This window comes from Mytilus galloprovincialis, chromosome 12 (assembly GCF_965363235.1).
Source record: "Mytilus galloprovincialis chromosome 12, xbMytGall1.hap1.1, whole genome shotgun sequence".
In the NCBI taxonomy this organism is placed as follows: domain Eukaryota; kingdom Metazoa; phylum Mollusca; class Bivalvia; order Mytilida; family Mytilidae; genus Mytilus; species Mytilus galloprovincialis.
In genome coordinates this window covers 41,336,069-41,346,849 of record NC_134849.1, presented here as the reverse complement: position 1 = coordinate 41,346,849, position 10,781 = coordinate 41,336,069, and the positions used below count along the sequence as shown (strand labels likewise).

The following is a 10,781-nucleotide window of genomic DNA, read 5'->3' as shown; positions in this document are numbered from 1 at the left end:
CCTCAAACACATCAAACGAGTGGATAACAACTCTCATATTCCGGACTTGGTACCGGCATTTTCTCATGTGGAAAATGGTAGATTAAATGTATGAGCTAGTTTAGCAAAACATTGCAAGGAATTCGATTGCCTTATATTTATACTATCATGGCATTTCTTACATAAGTCATAGCAGATGGGAAGTGCTGTCAATGAAACAGATTTTTAATTTCGACTGGTGTCGGACTTATGAGATGTCGGATTAATGGGTTGTCGGGCAAATGGGGTGTCGAACCAATGGGATGTCGGATTTCGGGGTTGTAGAACTATTGGTTGTCGGACATATGCATAGGGTGACGGACTATCGGGATATCGGACAAAATGAGTGTCGAACCAATAGGTGGTTGGACTCATGTGGTGTCGGACTATAAGGTTGTCGGACAAATGGGGTGTCTATCCAATAGTGTTTCAAACTAAAGGGGTTTCAGAATAGCGGGACGACCCCACTTCTTCGGGACAGTATCAAAATAGCACAAAATAATATTGTATGGATGTCGGACTTATGGGGTGTCATACTAGTACTCTATTAGGGTGTCACAGTAATGGGGTGTGGGACTGACTTGATGAAACAGTGGGGCCTCTCAATTCCGAGGAGGACATTATCCAAACAATGCAGAACAGTAGCAAAAGTTATAGCGTACAACAACATATTATATTGCGCTACTAGTGGAAGATATTAGCAAGCAAAATCGAGGGAATTGTGCAAATGGTGATACAAGCATGAAAATTACCACAAAGCATCATTATTATATACTTTTTAAGAAATAACTGCTGGCCATTAAAAAAGAAAATTTCAAGATGGCCACGGCCTTTTTCTAAAATGGCTGTTTTCTTCAGTTTGAAAATATTGATTTTTCTGGAAAACTTTTTTTTACCTTCTTCTAGTAAAAACAAATCATCAGGTTTGGCGGCTACCTTCCTTACATCATATATTTATTAAAAAGGAATATTTGACATATCCAGTATTTGCGCATGCGCGAAAATGTTACAAAATCACTTGAACTATTTACTATATATTTAGTGTTTTTGGATTTCTAATGCTATTATGAATAGGTTTGATAACATTTTTCAAGGTTATGATACACATGTATTTAACACTTTTGCGCATGTGAAAACTATTTATAGACATCAAGAGCGATGTGTATGCACTGCCAAGTAATTCTAATGTATTCGATGGATTAGGCGAAAATGTGGTGAATCCCACAGAATCATCAACTGTAACTGCAGATTACCACTTGTTGAAATGCCTAAGCAAATTCACTGGGAATGGCCTGATTTGAACGGAAAAGATAAGTTTATCGTCATGTTTGGTGGATTGCACATTGCAATGACTTGTTATAAAACTCTGGGTGATATATTGCGTGATAGGGGATGGACATGTTGTCTTGCTAAAGCCAATATGCAACACCAAGAACGGCAGATTCTTTTTATGTATGTTTAAATGTACATAGGACTAGACAGGCGAATCAGACAACTGCATGTCTTTTGCTTAAACTGTTAAATCCGATTATATATGAAAGCTAAACGCAGAATATATAATTATGTTATGACTCTGTGACGTTCAATAATTTTAAAGACTGATGTGAAGAAATAGTGTCATCTCGACCACAATTGCATTCCTGTCGTTCAATTATAAAATAAGAACTTGTTCTGATTTTGGTATTATGCTCATTTCAAGTGAGATTTCGTACTTTACAAACAGTCCATATAAAGCATGATAGTGTATTGATTTAGGTCTTGATCAAGTAAATTATGCTCGATCGTTACCGACCCATTTCCAAGATATGACTTCCCTTCCCGAACATCACCCGAAGGTGGCAATGGAATTTGAAAATGATACTTGCACTGTACGTAAGACCAGCAAATTTCTTTCTTATAACACAATTGATCAGGCACAAAAACAGAATAATGCAATTGTGAAGGGTGATATTGGTGCTCTATGATTAACCGAAGATTACATTTAGACAAATGGATGGATGGAGTTAGTATACTACAAGATGAATTTGAAAGATCTTGTGGTCTTTAGGTCATTCTATGAACAAAACTAAGACTCTAAAAAAACACAAAAGGGTGTCTTTAAACAGCTTTGAAGGCTTTGTAAAGTGATGAACAAGTTTAGAAATTCATTTCTAGAAGAGTCGTCAGATTTGTAAAAAAAATTACTCCATTTAGGAAATTGTTGAACATGTAAGATATGTAAATAAACTCCAAGATATTGGTCCAAACAATACGAAGATCTTTTGGAGCAAATGCAAAACGAAGGAGAACCTGCTTTTTATAACCAAATAAAAAATAACAACTTCCTATTTTGGCCGCAAAATGAAACTGGAAACGTCTATGTCAAAAACATAGCTAGAGAACCTTAAAAGTGATTGGGAAACTTTTCTAGACTTTTCATTTCTTGTCACAGTAGACACTTTTACTTGGAATATTTCTTTATCCATAAAAACCAAACTGAACCTCCGTCTTTACCGCAGGATGTTTCTTGAAATAGTGGTATTAAATCGCTGCAAATGGGTTTACTTGAAACATTCTGCGATTTGCTGATCCAAATTCGGACGTATTTATCATCGATGGGGCAGCAATGGTTCATTCCAGGTCACATAGTTGGGCAAACATAGTTGATGATTATGCAAATAATGTCATACTGCCTTACATATAATCTTGCATCGATAAGTATTCAAGAGTAGACATTGTATTTGATGTTTACTAAATGAATAATTTAAAGGCCGTGACAAGACAAAGGCAAGGTTTTTGTGCAAGATTGAAAGGTGTTGGTTCTGGTAGAACACCAAGGGTTTGGAGTAGTTTTCTCTGTGAAGATGACAACGAAACGAAATTTTTCAAATTTCTTAGGAGACTAATAAAAATGTGTATGTTACTCATGGTGAAAATATTCTTTGCAATTTCAATAAGGATACTTCCTATCTACCCCTTGTCATCATAAAGAAGCAGATACACGAATGTTTGTCCATGTTCAGCATAATTATAAGAAGTGTTGTAAAATGTAATTTTAGGTAGTACTGACACAGATGTAATAGTATCAAGAATTGCAGCAATCGCAAAACTAGTAGAACACATTGTGGATAGGTTATGGAAGGAATAAAGACTTTTAATGGCTTCCTGTACGTGACATATCAAATGCGTTTGGTCCTTGTGGTGCATTCAGTGGATATGACACTTTGTCGAATTGTCGTGGGAAAGGAAAGAGGTCACCTTGGCTAACCATGGAAGGTTTTCCAGATGTAAAGGACTTTTGTTTTGGCTTAAGTATGAAGTGAGGCACGATGTGAATTGTTTGTCAGGAATTAGCGGCATTGTAAATCAATTTCGCCTACAAGAGGTTCTTCTCCAGAGCACATCAAAAGAGAAGTAAATCAAGAGGGAGTTGTTTGGGCTCGGCCTGATTCAAGTATTCGACAGGTAAATGTACCAAGTCATAAACACTGGGGTTGGATGAAAGAATGAATCAATGACAGTTGGAAACCGAAATGGACTTCTTTGACTGCCGTTGCATGCTCGTGTCAGGAACTTTTGAAATGCGGAGGCAAATATCCAGCTGTGTTTGTGACTGTAAATGCTACCGTTCTGCTCTTCCTTGTATGGGTTGTTGTATAGGTAACTTTCAGATAATTATAAGACGAGCAACCTGTCTTTCTAACCAAACTAGGCATTTAAACTTAACAAAAAGTGCTATCACTTGTTAAGATGATGAAAATTATTAAAATATTTTCTACGTATTTGCCTCCAATTTGGAACCAGAAATCACTATTTTTCTTCATTTATGTGTTGTTTTGTCGTATTAAGGAGCTGTTTTTAACGTTTTATCATAACTTTCATTGGATTATACCTATAACACATCTTTTAATGATTTACATCCCTTGTGAAATTGCTTGAAAGTATAAAAATCGAAATTTTTGACTTTTTTGCCGGTATTTTGAAACCGGAAGTCACCTAAAATTTCATTAATGTATTGTCTAGTCGTAATTTATGAACTGTCATTTGCTTTTTATCAAATCTATTGGATTTTACATATAACACACCTTTCAAAGGATTAACAAATAATGGCTAATTTGTAATGACGCAATTTCCAAAATGTGTGGTGGCCATCAGCGGCTTTTTTTATAAGAACCATTTAGTTAACCTTTATACCAAATTTCATGCTTGTATCACGAGTTGCACAATTATGTCCATAATATCTCCAACTATACAGCAAATAAAGCTTTTAATTAATAATGTCATTAGGGACAGAACTATGATTTTAAAATATATTATCATGCTTGGCAACAAACTGCAACCCCTGTCAAAATAATCAAAGGAAAAGTAGAGCAAACTAACAGTCTTCATCTTCTTGTTTATTTTCAACAATAAAAAGGTGTCCTTATAATTTACCAATCAGTTTATGTAACAAAACTATGCTACATGTATCAATATAAAATACAGAAAATACGGGAAATTTTTTTTAAATTATTTAACACGACTACTGACTACTACTGAATAGAAATCCCGAATAAGGCTAGGTCAAGTAAACAATTCTTGATTAACTGCATTTTTATAATTTTGTCTTTATTATCAAAGTGATTATAATTCTCGATTCCTTTTTTTATTCATAATACCAGTTGGCTCATACCATATTTAAATAAAGTATTAAGTAGTCTATTTAAATACATGTGTTGCGTTTATTTTGGTGGAAAGTATACATGAATTACGAACTTGCGAACTATTATATACATCCGGGTTGATTTAGTGACCCTGTTTGTTTTGATATTGATTTTTATGATGAGATACTCATTTTAAGGTAAAATTATAAATATATATATATATATGCCATTATTTTAATTTAATATATCTACAAATCATTGTCATTGCAAGAAACCTTTTTATGGGGAATTTCAGAGTAAACCAAAAGTACTTTCGAATTCATTGTTATGAACTTCTATAGAAACACCAGTAAATACACATATCAATGTGTATGTCAGTTGTTTATAATAGTACTATTATGTTGACACAATTGAGTGAGGTACCCAAACAGACATAAAAGGTAAATACGACAATAAAAGGATTCCAGCTGCCAAAACTGTGTAATCATACATCGCAGACATATAAAGCACCTTACAATAAACAACCACACAGACACACACACTGAAAATCTAAATTAGTCACGATGACTATTCAGTTAGTCAAATATCAGCCGAAAGGTAGTCAAAAGCATATATGACTACCCATCAAGTCATTATGACTACCTGCATGGTCAGTTGACTATGTTAGTGGTCACAGCACCACGTGGTGTAGAGTATCGGTTTTCACGCGCACTCTTTCGCGTTCCCTTTGTTCCATAAATTGTGTAGATGTAAACAAACCAGAAGGCACGGAAACTGTTATTTTGTCAAATAAACCAATTGTTTAAAGTAAGTATGATCTATATTTGTTTTAATTCTAACTTACAAAAATTGAATTTAAGAAAAAGAAGTGTATAAATGAAAGTAATATCGGCACATGTTGACGTAACGACAGTAAAAAAGGGGGATATGTATACGGGATATAAATTTTGATACACATACAACGTATTGTCGATTGAAAAGGGTATTTAGCGATATCTTTTTTTCACCTGAGCAAAAACTGTTAAAAATAAACACTGCAATCGACATTCACAACAATGAATTAAAACTCAGGGTGGCTGTCAAGATCCTGGTGCTTACATTACAATGCTGTGATATAGGATGGGTGGCTGTCAAGATCCTGGTGCTTATATTACAATGTTGTGTTATAAGATGGGTGGCTGTCAAGATCCCGGTGCTTATATCACAATGTTGTGGTATAAGATGGGTGGCTGGCAAGATCCCGGTGCTTACATTACAATGTTGTGGTATAAGATGGGTGGTTGGCAAGATCCCGGTTCTTACATTACAATGTTGTGGTATAAGATGGGTGGCTGTCAAGATTCTGGTGCTTACATTAAAATGTTGTGGTATAAGATGGGTGGCTGTCAAGATCCTGGTGCTTACATTACAATGTTACAATGTTGTGATATAGGATGGGTGGCTGTCAAGATCCCGGTGCTTATATTACAAATTAATGGTATAAGATGAGTGATTAAATCACTAGATCAAAGATTTTAAAATTTGTTTTTTCTTTAAACTTTTAACATGACTGATATACTTGTTTATTGTTACATTTTAGCTTCTAAAATGATACAATTATATTTTTCAGCAAATGAAGACATTGCTATTTGTATGAACACAGCTGAGAGATTTTTTACCATAGAGAATACCACACTGACACATGCAGAGTTGATACCGACAAATTATCTGAAATAAACACTTCAAATTAACAATGAGTTTATAATAAATTTATTTTCTTTATTTGATTTTTTTGACTTTAATATATGTCAGTGAGTAATGGTTACACATGGAAACTTAAGATATAGGAAGGTTTTGAACATTGAGCACTTTGTGGTCCTATACTATTGTCGTTGTTAGTATTGCTGCTGTGGTATTTTTAATGATATTATATTCCAGATACATGTATTTGTCAATCATATGGAAGAGAAACAACAAAAAGTAGAATAACAGAAGAAATGAATTATAACAGAACGAAACGGAATGAAACGCACACAAATTAAATGGTAGAACAAAAAACACAACACAAATTAATATTACAGTCTAACAGTCGTGACTATTAACAGTAATCATGTTGACTAACCAACATGGTCACTTCCGACTATTTCAATCAGTCATATTGACTGCGTTCAATTGTCAAACTGACAAATGTGCATAGTCAGTTGAACAATCCAATTCGTCATTACGAGTATGACATATAGTCATTTTGACTTCCTAACATAGTCATAATGACCACCCACTCAGTCAAATGTGACTAACCATCTAGTCAAACGACTAAGAGCATAGTCAAAATGATTAAAGTGCATTGTCATCTAGAGGACAGTCAAAATGACTAATTAAATTGGTCAAATTGACTAATTTAGATTTTCAGTGCACATAGTATTAACAAACGAAGACGACTACGAAAAGTTGTTGAAAAAGATAGTAAATTTGACAAAGACGCCGACGAAAGAGCTCCTGTAGCTGATGTAATATACCGCGCAGAGAATAGTCACATTTGAAGTTCCTTCGCATAACACAAACCATGTAAAATATAACAACAAGGGCAATACAACACCGTAAAAATCTCTCGCGTCTGAATTGTACACAGGACCCCACCCTTCTTCCGGCCCCATCAGGAACGTCCATATTCAGAATACCGACATCGAGATGCTGAAACACCATGTCCAGCCCAAAATCACACAACCAAACACAACATAAAAGCACTAAGACAAATAAACTGCCAACAAAACAATAATCTTTATACTAATAAAGCCGGAAGAGACCTAATTCATTGAGCCGCATAGTATCATCTGAAACCATCAAAGTCAGAAATATTTGTGATATGACGTATAAATGTAGTATTTTGTACTTCCTAGATTTGTCTTTGAAACAATTTATTTTCCTCAGAAGACGCCAATTTTTGAGAAAACAACACAATTCGGAGACCGTTATCGATCCGTGTTATATATGCTTTTGTGCATGCTCAGTCGACGTACTGCCCGCGAAATTTAAAAACTCTTTGTTTCAACACTTGAAATACATAGGAACTCGGTTATAAGATTAAAGTTTGTTAATCACTGTTTTCCGATTCTTTCTTTCGTATTTCCTGACGTTTGTTAAAAATTATTATCGTTTTAACGTTGGCATGTATACATATTCCGTTGTTTTCTAGCAATGTGCGGTTTACTATCCATATCCGTATATTGAAAAATCCTAGGATTAAATTTTAATGTGCTTACCGAGTCCCTGTGGCCCAATATTGTACCACGATTTCGTGGGCTTCTAGTATATCTAGAATCTATAAACTTAAGACCACTTTGTACAATTTGTGAAGCAGACATTGCGTTTTTATCTATCGAAATTTGTTTTCAGATTAGAATGGCCACGGCCAGTGGAACATTTTGTGGTGTGTGTGAAACCCAGCACGTGGTGAGAGAGGCCGACTACTGGTGTCCTGAATGCGAAGAAGGGCTATGCACACTTTGCGAAAAACACCACCAAGCTTCAAGGGCCACAAGAAATCATGAAGTTACTTCCGTGAATGATTATAAACGAATACCACCCACAATAGCTAGTATAAATCAATATTGCTCAGATCATGAGAAAAAATATCAGCACTACTGCTCCGAACATGAAAAACTCTGTTGTCCACTTTGCATAACAACAAATCATAAGAAATGCGACTTGTTAGCACTTGATGAAATTATCAAAACGTCAAAGACTTCTGCATTATTTGACATGATGGAACAAAGTTTAAAAGATATGAAGAGCAACATTAAAAAAATTGTGGAAGACCGGAAGCATAATCTAGAGATAATACAACAACAGCGACAGAAAATGAAAACAGATATTACCAAGATTCGTAATAAAATAAACAAACATCTAGATAAACTTGAACAGCAAATACAACAGGATATCCAAGCTGTGGAACAGAAAGTCCAATCACAACTAGAAAGACTACTTTCAAAACTTTCAGATCATGGGAAAACAATAGATAAGATACAAAATGATATCTCTTCGACGAAAAGTTTTGCAACTGACATTCAGACATTTTTTGGTGGAAAATTGTTTGAGGCCGATATCCAAAAGGAAGAGAAGTTTATGCAGTCCTTAATAGAAGATGGAAACATACAACAAATAAACCTTACATGGAAAATGGAGGATAAGATATCTGAAATACTTTCCATGGAAAAAATGGGAGAGATATCTGTTATAGCCAACCCGCCCACCATTACCATGACAACAGAAAGAGAAAAACAAGCTCAACAAATGGTACCGAAGATTTCAAACACAATCAATGACAGAAATCTTACCCGTATTAAAAAGATTTGAGATATCGAAAGGGGGGAAGTCACTTGCAATCTCAGGCTGCACTATCATGCCTACTAGGCAAATTGTATTCGTAAATAAAACCAATGATCGTCTAACAATCCACAGCAAAAATGGATTATTTGTTAGTGAAATATCTGTATCACGTAGTCCTGTAAATATTACATGTATTAATGAAAATTCGGTCGCTGTCACCCATAATAAAAAGCCTTATCATATAGAAATTATCAACATCGCCAAAAGAAAAATTGTTAAAAGTATAAAAGCATCTAACGAATGCTACGGCATTACACATCAAAAGGGAAAATTGATTTATTATGAAACAGGCAGGGGTATTCAAACAACAGACATCGCTGATGAAAGTTCTACCACCGCAATAGTAACAATCGATGATAAACAGCAATGGAACTATGTTACATCTTCTAAAGATAAGATATACCATACAAGCGATGAATCAAATACCGTTACATGCTACACAGTCACAGGACAGAAGATTTCGGAATACAAAGATGTCTCAATGTTGAGATCGATTCGGGGAGTAACAATTGACAACGATTCCAATGTATATGTGGTATCCTTGGGGGGTAACTATGTCGTTGTACTTTCGCCAGATGGAAAGAACGCCCGCCGATTATTAGAAGGGAGTGGAATACTAATCCCTTTTGGTATCCATTTTGATAAAGTGAATAAAATTCTACTTGTTAATAATTTCCAAGGAACCGCCTTTTTGTATAACATTAAATGAACTTATTAAAGTTGATATAGGCTAAAAATACCGCAATCAAACTGTTTGAAAAACTGAATTGTATGATCAAAATCCGCTTATTTTAAAATTTATAATTCAGTTATGAAATGCAAGAAATATGCAGGAGTTATGCATCTTTATTAATAATAATTATTATGAATATTTGTAATTATTGTGATATGTACACGTATATTTCGGTCAAATTATAACCAAGAGAACATATAAATGAAATAAATATATTTGGAACGGTGGCCAATAAACAGTCCATATGGATATCCAAATAAAGTGGATTTAAGCGGTTTTAGGTCACCGTACAGCCTTTAACAATGAGCAAAACCCTTACCACTCAGTCAATTATAAAAGTGCCCTGCATGATAAATGTAAAACAATAAACATGAAAATACGAACGACCAGAAGTATGACAGAATAATAAAAAAAACCAATATGACATACATCAAACAAACAATAACCACTAATTTACAGACTTGTGACTTAGGACAGGCAAATATAGAATGCGACAGGAATAAATGTGTGTGAAAGCGTAACTTTCCCTTAAACTTAGGACAGTAGTGTAACATCAAAACATAATATCCGTTGCAAATAAACTCATCATAGATATACCAGGATTCAAATTTTGTATAAATGGCTTCATAAGATTAATACGAAGCACAACAACAAAAAACAAATCAAACCGATAGTGAATACTCGTACAGCAATTCAACTCCTTCAAAACCGTTAAGTAATGTTTGTATTTTATAACAGTTTCCTTAACCCCGTTGAATTGTCGCACATGTCCTTAGTAAGGAATCTCTAGCTTTTGTTAGTCTTTTGTGTGTTTGACATTTTAGGTTCATTTGAATGCTTCGATGAAACAATAAACATTATTGTTTATGGGCCAGCTGTATCTGTGGATGCGGGATCTTTTCGCTGCAATGAATACCCGTTGAAGGTCTTGGGCTGTTTTCTGCTCTTTGTTCGGATTGTTATATCTCTTTGATAAATTCTCCTTTTCGAATCTCTAATTTATCCTTAACAATAGGTCAGCATCTTTGGCATTACTCAATCTG

General features: G+C 34.6%; 2 long non-coding RNA genes across 2 annotated transcripts; both read left to right on the top strand.

Annotated features, from left to right (window-relative positions):
• The first annotated feature begins 4,759 nt into the window (after nt 1-4,759).
• Nucleotides 4,760-9,874, top strand: LOC143053616 (uncharacterized). The gene is made up of 2 exons (XR_012971434.1): nt 4,760-4,837; nt 8,013-9,874. It is a non-coding gene; the product is annotated as an uncharacterized LOC143053616 (long non-coding RNA).
• LOC143053617 (uncharacterized) lies at nt 5,237-6,401 on the top strand. Its single transcript, XR_012971435.1, has 2 exons — nt 5,237-5,447; nt 6,250-6,401. It is a non-coding gene; the product is annotated as an uncharacterized LOC143053617 (long non-coding RNA).
• Nucleotides 9,875-10,781: the final 907 nt, after the last annotated feature.